A 9,858-nucleotide genomic window follows, 5' to 3' on the forward strand; every position below is an offset into this window, starting at 1 on the left:
TTCTAGTGAAATTTGACTCATCTTTAATTTTTAAATTTTTTATCTACACAAATTCAAAGAAGAAAAACATTTTCATGAGCTTGAAAAAAAATTTCAAATTGAGAGATTCTAAGTTAAAGTTGAGGTCTTGCCCCTAATGTATTAAAAGTTGTAAGTTAGTAAAAAAAATTAGAAAAAAAAAAAACTTATAACCAAGGTTATACTAACAAAGTTCGGATTCTTATTCAAATGGGATCAATTTGGTTAATTATGATAAATTTGGTAAAATTTTGGAAAAAATAGAGAAAGATTTTGGTATGGAAATATGCCCTAAAAAAATGAGTGAAATTTTTCCGACAACTAATGATTTCCTAACACCCACTCTGACATACACCTACGTCACAGAACCATAGATCATTTGCCTTGAGAAACCCAAAATTGTAAATATTTTTCTTGTGTATCCCAAGGCAAATGATCTACGGTTCTGTGATGGGGGTGTATGTCAGAGGGGTGGGGGGTTGTCAGATTATTACAACTCTTTTGAGAATATGATTAGGGTTGGGTCTACATTCAACATATGTTAGCCATACTTGGTCCCAATATCTGCCACGTAGCCATTTATGGTGTTGGGTGTAAGCTTAGTGTGTGGACCTAAATCCAGCTTAGCACTTTCATCAGTGGTGGGATGGTTTCATATTTTATACAATAATCCAACACGAGGTCTCTGTTTCTTATCCGCAACAAAACCGAGTCATAACATAGTTAAACTATAATTTTATACTTAATTGAACAACAAACAGTCGATATGTCCGAGTGGTTAAGGAGACAGACTTGAAATCTGTTGGGCTTCGCCCGCGCAGGTTCGAACCCTGCTGTCGACGAAATCATACTTTTTCAAAGTCCTTGAAGGTTCTAGTCTTTTTTATGGCCCATTCAAAAGGTTTATATATATATATATTTGGATTGACTAGTTACACATCATCCACTAACAATTCCACTCCATCACTTAAAATTTTCTTTTGCACTTCAGTTGGATTATTGCACTCCAATAATAATAATGTTGCACTCCATTTTTTTTCTTCCTTCAACCATGCCTAGAGAAATTATTGTTGGTTCAATAATTTTTCTAAGAAATAGAACATGTTTACAATTTACAAAAGCAAATAAATTGAAACCACAGGAAGGTAGATAAGTCCTATACCCTAAGGTTTTTCATGATGAAGTGCAATTAGTAAGTTTAAATTGAGGTTATAAAAAAAATTAAGGTAATTTTTTGTAGGTCTGTGTACAACCAACAATTAGTGATGTGCAACTAGTCAATCCATTTTCTTAAACATAATGCATATATCTATAAAACAATTTGAGAACTGGAAACACTGAGAAAAATATTTACAAATTAATATAAATCAGGAAAGAAAGCTACATTTATAAATCACATCTTATACATATATCCATATAAAGGTAAAAATGAGAGACTTTTTTAAGAGATTAAATATTTTTAAAATGAACATTGTGCATGAACCTAGGAAAAAAGAAAAAAGAAGACATGTGGGATGGAACAATGGCTAAGGCATTTGCCTATAAAGGGAGAGGTCTTGAGTACAAATCACTAGTTGGTCACCCACGAAGATTTTTCCCTCCTTACTTGATATATGCGGTTTGTGGAGTATTGCATGTACTTAAGGGATTTGGGCGAGATATGGTACTCTAATTGGTTAGTTGTTTCACCCCTGCTAGTCGAGTCTATTATGAGGATAATAAAAAAAAACATGTAACAGTCTCGAAAATACATAATTACATAAAATTAAGGTATCATGAGTTAAATGTGATAGTAAATATGAAGGCACCATGGCGGGCACGTGAAGTGTGGGTTAGGCGCACATCATGGGTTCGATTCTCCTCTTGGATTTTTCTCATGATTTAACTGGGGGACCATGACGATGGGTTGCTGTGGTAGTCCTCCCCGAGATTAGTTGTGCTGCGTGCAAGTTGGCCCGAACACTCGGTTAGCAAATATATATATGAAGGCAAATAATGATTTTGGGCAAGATGATATTTTAACCTAAGTGTAAAAATAAATGAAAAGTATCGGTCCTCTCTTAGCTACATTATTTAATAATATCGAAGAATAAAAAAATCAAACAATCAATAAAAGTAAAATTACTACAATACTTATTGAGATAAAAATTTTAAGTAGCTATCCATCCTCAAAAATCACAATTCCGATAAACAACTAATGAATTAGACATATGACTTCAACGAGGAACAATAATGTAGCATTTTTTTTTTTTTTTTGCTTTGATAGATCGCACGTATTATCCTCATCTAGCACATGTATAACAATTAAATAATCATCTTTTTCGTAGAGGGGTATATAGAGATTCGAAGTCATGACCTAAAGAGTAAATCCAATCAATCTTGTCGTCTCAACTAATCCCTAGTAAGTAATGGTACATCGTATCACAATGAGAAAAAAGAGAAGAACAAGAAGATTTCTTATTTACTCATTATTGAAACCGTCGATTACGTCCTAAGTTTTCTTTGCGAACCCTAGTCAATTCTAAAGGCCAAATCAATTCTAAATTTACCCAAAGTCAGACCAAAGTCAAACATAATTAGACTGGAGAGAATGGGAAGCAATGTTTGACTAACTGTGAAAAGGGAACAATTGGAGAAACTATTTTACTATAGTGACGGCTGATACTAATTGATTTGGACCGTTGGATGATATCATCATCATCATCATCACTTTTATACAACACAATTGAATCCGTTTGAAGTTAATAAATATTCTCTAAAAGGGGAAAAATAGACACATTAAAAAAGTAGGTCCGACATTAATTTTTGACAATATCGGTAATTAAAAAGTTTTATTTATTTTCTCATCTATTCTCTGATTGGTGATTTTAACTCAATGACTTAAAACCAACTTTCCATAACTCATCAAACACATTAGTTCAAAACACTAAAAATCAACAATCAAGATGCTATTAATCGTGGACCATACGTATATATACACACAGTCAAAACAGATTGAGAAGTCGTTTTGCAAACTAACATCCGGTAGTACACGATCTCAATTCTCCACACTTTACAAGGTGCTGCTAGTTTGCCTGCACTGCTCCCCAGATAGCCAGATTTAGCCGAATTCCACTAAATTTAGCAGAAAGTCTACTAAATTTAGAAGAGATGAGAGAAAATAAGTTGAACACGTCACCTCAAGTCACGCATTGGTGGTTCCAGAGTGGCAAGTTGTGGTGGTTGTAGTGGTTTCTCATCTCTTGGCACCGCCCACTTGTTACTGGAATCTTCCATACTTCAACTCTCTCTTCCTCCTCCTGTAATTCGGGTTCAGATTCAGATTCGGATTCGGATTCGGATTCGATTAACTGTAATCTGAGCCGTCCATCTTGGCGGGAAACTTGAAAAATCTCAGGACGATCGATCCTCACCTCGACCAACTGTAACCTCCCATCCTTCCTCAAAGGCTTGAGCAAGAAACTCGATTGTCCGTTTCGATTCAAAGAAGATAGAGGCGGCGGTAATTTCTTCAAATCTTCTCTTCTCTTCGTTCTGGATCTCTCTCTCGATCTCCTCTGCAAACTCGATCGATCAGTCGATCTAGATCTTGAAATCTCATCCATCATGATCATCTCCTCCATCTGATCACAACTTTCAAACCCTAGACTCTCTGTACAAGAGCTAAGTCCATCGAAAGGTCCAACACCACTGAAATCTTCCAAACAACCTAACAATCCACTTGGATCTTTCTTCACAGAGTTCGTTAATGGAGGTGGTGGTTTTACAGCAGCGGAATCCAAAACATTTGCTGGTTTCCGACAATCTGCGGCTACAATCAAACTTAATCCATCTGTCGGAGAAGGAACATTCCGGCAGGGACGAGAAGATTCGGATTTGGAGTGAGAGGAAGTTTGAAAAGTTTGAAGGGTCTTCTTGCAAAAACTAAACATTTTGAGGGCCTTATCTTCTCTTTTCTTTCTTGGTCTCTGTTGGGGTTGGAGCGATGGAAATATATATAAAGGAAGAAATAAATTTAAAAAGAAAAAAAGAAAAAAAAAAGGGGGTAAATTAATAATATCCTCAAGGAGAAGATAGGGGGAAACAGGGGGAGGTTTGGAGGAACCGAATCTCAGGTTTGGAGTGTGGTGTGGAAATTGCCAGCATGACAGATGGAACTAAGATCCACCGATGGATGAGCTGGAATGATAAAATGAGAGATTGGCGGGTCCCTCTAACCCATTTACCGGTAAGTTGTTTTCCATTTTCTCTCTATTTTATGTGGCTGAAAAATAAAAATAAAGACACATTTGATCGTATGGAAAGTGATTTTCTATGGAATTTGAAATCCATAGGAAAATAATAATGAAAAATAAGGTTGGATAGAAAAATTAAATTTCATTATTTGATTTTACTTGAAAAAAATGTCTGAGAAAGATGAAGAAAAAGAAGGAGAGAAGGAGGAGGAGAAAGAAGATGAGAGGAGAGGGAGAGACTTGGGAAATGATAAGAAAGATAGGGGAGGACGTGGTGGTGATAACGACGGAAGTAAGTGAGGAAAAAGAGGGGATAATGTGATGATGGTGGCGGTGAAGGTGAGGGAAGGAGAAGAAGAAGAAGACGAAAAGAGAGAAAGAGAGAGAGAGAAGATTTTCAGAGAAGGTGATGACAGCGATGGTGACGACGATGAGATTAATGTGATGGTGGTGGTGGTGGTGGTGAACTTTTTTATTGGGGTGAAAAATCAATTTTTATGAAATAATGCAATCAAGCACAAAAAAAATGTCATTTTCCATCTTATTTTTCATGTGCAATCAAACATATACTAAAAGTTTTATGGGTTATCTTGAAAAAATTTTGTCTGGATATCTCAACTATTTTAAGATATGGTTGATGGTGATATGGAAAATCTAGATAGTTTAAGATTTTGCCACGTCAATATGTAATGTAGTTCACATGCAATACTTGATGTATTTCAATTAAAAAAATGTTATTTTGAGGAAAAGTATCTATGGTTCCGTGCACACCTCCACGTAAGCGCAGTGTTCTGTTTAGTTACTCTAGCACGACTCATTTTCATTTATATGATTTAATTATCTTGTATTTAGTTTCTATTCCAAATTCTTCAACTTCATAGGTAAAATATTTGATTTTTCTATCAAAAATATGAGGTAAGCACATCAAAATTCTTATGTGGGTGGCTAATGAGGGGCTTGAACTTAAGATCTGTCCTTTTTTTAGAGGGATGCCTTGACCGTTACACCCAACTAGGGGTGTGTGGACACGGGGATTTTCAATGTTTTGAAAACATCCCTCCACTTTGGGGTGTTTTGGAGTCGCCACCATTCATTTTTGGAAATGGGTGTGAATGGTCACCCGAAATTGTATTTCTGAAAAATATGTCATTTTGACATCCTTTTTGATGACTCTCGTAGGATAAGGTGCATGGTCCAACCTTTGATTCAAGGTAAGGGGGTCCATTTATAGAGTAGGGAAGGTGTTAGGCACTCTACTCCATCCACGTAATGTGGTAACCTCGAATTTGATTTTTTTTTTTTTAATAAAAAGAAAATGAAAAGAATGAAAATCGATGTGTGCCCTCAAGTGTGAGGGGCTTTCGATATCGGTTCAAATCATTAAGGGCACCCTTATAAAAAAGGGGCCCTTCGGTGATTTAGACCATAGTGGTGTGTGTGTAAATGTGTAGAGAAAGGGAGAGTAGAAGAGGGGAGTTGAGGGGGGTGTTCCTTTTGTCAACCCACCTTGACCCTTCCTTGACTTCCTTTGACCTTCCTTGACTTCTTTTTCCTTGCTTGATTTGTTTGAGAGAAGTTGGAGAGTTGAGAGTTATGAGATGTAAGGTGAGTTGAGGGTTAAGAGAGAAAGGTTGAGAGAGTGATTTCTTTTTTATCTTTTGGAGGGTTGGATGTGGGATTTTTCATTAGGGATTGAGAGTTGAGAGTGATGGGATTTTTATAGAGGTTGTGAGTTATTTTGAGGGGTAGAGTTGGGTGAAATAATGAGAAGTGGTAGAATGGTGTGGGGTTTAAGAGAAGGGTATGTGTAAATTGATGGGGTTTGAGGGGTATTTATGTAAGAAGGTTAAATGGGTGAGTTTTGACCCAAATGGTTTGGATCCAACCCAACCCATTTGGGTTGAGTGTTTGGTGAGGTGAGTTTAAGGTAGTAGTTGTGATTTAAATGATGTTTGATTTAAGAGAATGAGTGATTTAATGAGGTGGTTGATGATATTTTGGGAGGGTGAGGGAGATGATGACATGTGTCAAAGTGGGTGGAAATGAAAGGTTGAGATGAATTGATATGAAATGATGGGTGTTTGATTTGAGAGGATGGGTATAAGTGTAGATTGTAGAGATATGTTTTGTAGGGAATGATGGGAGTAGATTAGGGGAGGGTGATAGGTTATAAGTGTTTGATTTAAGAGAATGGATAGGATAGGTTATGGGTAGAATTAATTTTTTGAGGGAAGTAATGGAGTTGGTTGGTTGATTGGATGAGGGAGGTGGAAGGGGGTAATGACATGTGTCATATTAAGTGATTGGTTGTGATGTTGGGCTTGGGTAGAGAATTGGGTTTAGGTTGAATGATTTGGGCTTGGGTAGAGAATTGGGTTTGGGTTGACTGGGCTTAGACTTGGGTTGAGTTGGGTTTAGAAGGATGGTAAGAGATTTGGTCCGTGGGCCACGTAAGAGGCCTTGGGCCATTTATTGAAAATAAGATGACAAAATACGTTGTATTTTTTATAGGTTTGGGCCTCGGAGTCCATTCCAATTTTTGCTATTTTTGGGGCACTTTGTGTCGAGGGCTCGGTCAAATTTGGGTGTCTACAGGGTGAAATCAAGATTTTCTTACCGAGGGACAGCCACAGTTGATGATAAGGTTGAAGAGATTTTTCTGAAGAATATTTAGGTAGAAGTTGATGAAAAGGGCATTTAAGTGATTTGTCATTAGTCTTTGAGAGAAGAGCCAAGTCAAAGGGCAATATAATTAAAGATATTAAATTTTTATAGAACTTGAAATACTTTAAGACCACTGATTTTATGAAGAAAAAAAAAAGAAAACATTTTTTGGGTTACAAGTTGAAAATGAGAGTATTTTATTTTTCAATAGTCTAGAGTAGAAGAAAAAGGTCAAATGTGTGGGTAGTTCAAATATTCACCCAAGTTTAGAGGGATGTCTGATCACCCAAAAAAATTGGGGAGGAGGCAAAAAGTGAAGGTGGGGGAGAAGAGAATCTTAAGTAAGAAAATTAGAGTAAAAAGTATCTTTTAATATTGAAATAAAGGTATTTAGATAAGTTTTGTTAGATAAATCCTAAAGTGATTTGAAATAGCATTGGAAGTTAACTCGAGACGAAGGTGAATATCATCGGAATGGAAAAATGGGTTTCTCAAATATTTATGAAAATGTGGAGGGGTAGGTCTAAAATACTATAAAGTAGTTTAAAAGATTCGCTTTAGAAATTCAAAAAGATCGTAGAACATAAGAGATTTACCTAAAATTTGAGAAACCCATATGGTGAATATATATATATATATATATATATATAAAATAGTAAATAATTGAAAAAATAATGGTAGCAAGATTTATGCGTGAACCTTCGGATTTTGGCAAATATTTGAGCAACCCCCATGTTTTGATTCTAATGATCTCAACCCTCTTTGAGAGACTACTTAAAAAAATTATATAAATGTTCTTGTCTCTAATGTCTAGAAAACAAGAAGTGATACTTTCTTACTGAAGTTGAGGGTGGATGTTCTTTGGGGAAAAGTATTTCTTTTAAATGGTTGTGTTAGTTAAATTTTTTTTTTATCACTTTCTCCATGAAATTGGAGATAAGTGCATTTCGGTCATTTTATATTAATCTCTAATGGATTACCAAAGTCAAGGATATCATGCATCTCTCCTCCCCTTCCTCCTCATCATCATCACTACTGGAATAAGTACCTTATATATAAAATGGCATCAATGCCCTCCCCTTCTTGTCATCATTACCATCATCATCGTTGTCTTTATTATCATCATTGTCATCAACATTTACAATATCACTATTGTTATCATCATCAATTCCTCAACATCTCTAAGATGTTGATTTTCAAGTTATTTTTCATTAGTCTATAAGTGAAGACCACGGTCACTGATCATAACTAGTCTTTCTTTAATCTTTGCCAAACAGGGAGGGACTCAAAATTATCCAAAACCATAAAGGGAGATTTTTGGAAAGATTGGAAGTGAAGATATTTTTGTCGAAAGAAACATTTGCCCAACTTTTTTTTTTTTTTGCTTTAAAAGTTATAAAAGTTAGTGTCGGTATTATTTGTCGGTGGAAGTCAATCTAAGAATCCTAGAGAAACTTTTATAAAAATCATTTGATGTCAAGTCGATATTCTAGAAGTTACCAATGGTTAGAATTGACTATCTATAAATAATACATGAAAGTTGAGATTAGTGTGTCCAACTATCAAGATCTAGATTCAAAACCTCTATGTATCAATATTCATATGGTACTTATTAAATTTCATTCCAATTCATTATTTGCCATCACTTCGTAGGGATGGAATTCACACACGTCGACACAATTGTGATTAAACGTCATTAACTCGATATCAATAAAAATTGGAGTCATCTCTGTCAAAATACGAAACAACAAAAATAATATAATCACACAAAACACAAGATTTTATATCGTGTGTCTACGTCTACAAATCAGATCAAGAACAATCATTATTTTTAGTTAAATCTTACGGTCCTAAAGATCTTTATTTATAAATTGGATTTTATCAAAATATGCAAATCTCCCCAAAATATAAAATCCTTAAGAAAATATTACATGATTATCTTTTTTGTGTTCCAAAAAAAAATTTGGAACTTCGCACAGAGACACTACTCTTGCACCCCTGCAACTCTACGTAACACAATAGAATACAAGACATTGCCACAACAACCTCACTCAATTATTCAATATAAATTTACATTCACTTTAAAATGATCCACTTGTATCGGTGAGACTTGAAAAGGCACTTCAAATTCTACAAATTTGAATGGTTCAAATAGTTGCATAGATGGCACGTTAGTGAGTTGAAAAAAAAAATGGACCATTTAGAATATTCAAGCATTGAAGCATGCACTAGGATAGATATTAATGCAACGACAATCATTATTAGATTTGTAAGGCAGAAGATATATGGCCCACCTGACACATCAATGCCAGAAATACAAAACAAATTCGAACAGGCAAGTTTGATGCAAAGCCATACATCTATGCCACATTAGTAACTTACGTTACAGGAATATAATGCCATAATATCCAATCTTTAGCAAAAAAAAATCTTTTATTTTTCTTCTCAAAATCAATCACTTTAAAACTATTTTGTTAGTGTATTTTAAATATTCTCATAAATGCAAGGCCTTCACATCAAACTCAATTTTTTTATTTTTATTTTTTATTAGGAATTTGTTTGGTCTTTGAGCTTAGACTTCTCAACTAGTCTTGACACCCCCTAATTAATCTCGGGCAAGTGTAATCCCCTTCCCCCATTCTGAGTAGTTTTGGGATAAATCCTTGAGGATGACTCTTAAAAGAGGATTTGAAGTTTGAACTCGGGACTTTTTTTTGAAGCCTAGTCTTAAGCTCTTGACCAACTTACCAAATCTTTTGGGGGTTTGGATGCATATCCTCTGTAATACTTCTCATATGGTTGAGATGGCATAACTTTAAAAAAAAAAAAAAATCAAATCAAGACTCCATTATTTATGATCTAGATCAAATTTGTAAATAAAGGAAAAAAATTTAACTAAATCGAAGGATTTTAAATTGAATGGTAATTCAACTTTCAAATT

General features: G+C 35.0%; 1 non-coding gene across 1 annotated transcript; it reads left to right on the plus strand.

The window, feature by feature from the left end:
* Positions 1-778: 778 nt before the first annotated feature.
* On the plus strand, positions 779-860 carry TRNAS-UGA (transfer RNA serine (anticodon UGA)). Its single transcript has one exon. It is a non-coding gene; the product is annotated as a tRNA-Ser (tRNA).
* Positions 861-9,858: the final 8,998 nt, after the last annotated feature.

This window comes from Akebia trifoliata, chromosome 16 (genome assembly GCF_017979445.1).
Source record: "Akebia trifoliata isolate Shusen 1 chromosome 16, ASM1797944v1, whole genome shotgun sequence".
Taxonomy (NCBI): Eukaryota; Viridiplantae; Streptophyta; class Magnoliopsida; order Ranunculales; family Lardizabalaceae; genus Akebia; species Akebia trifoliata.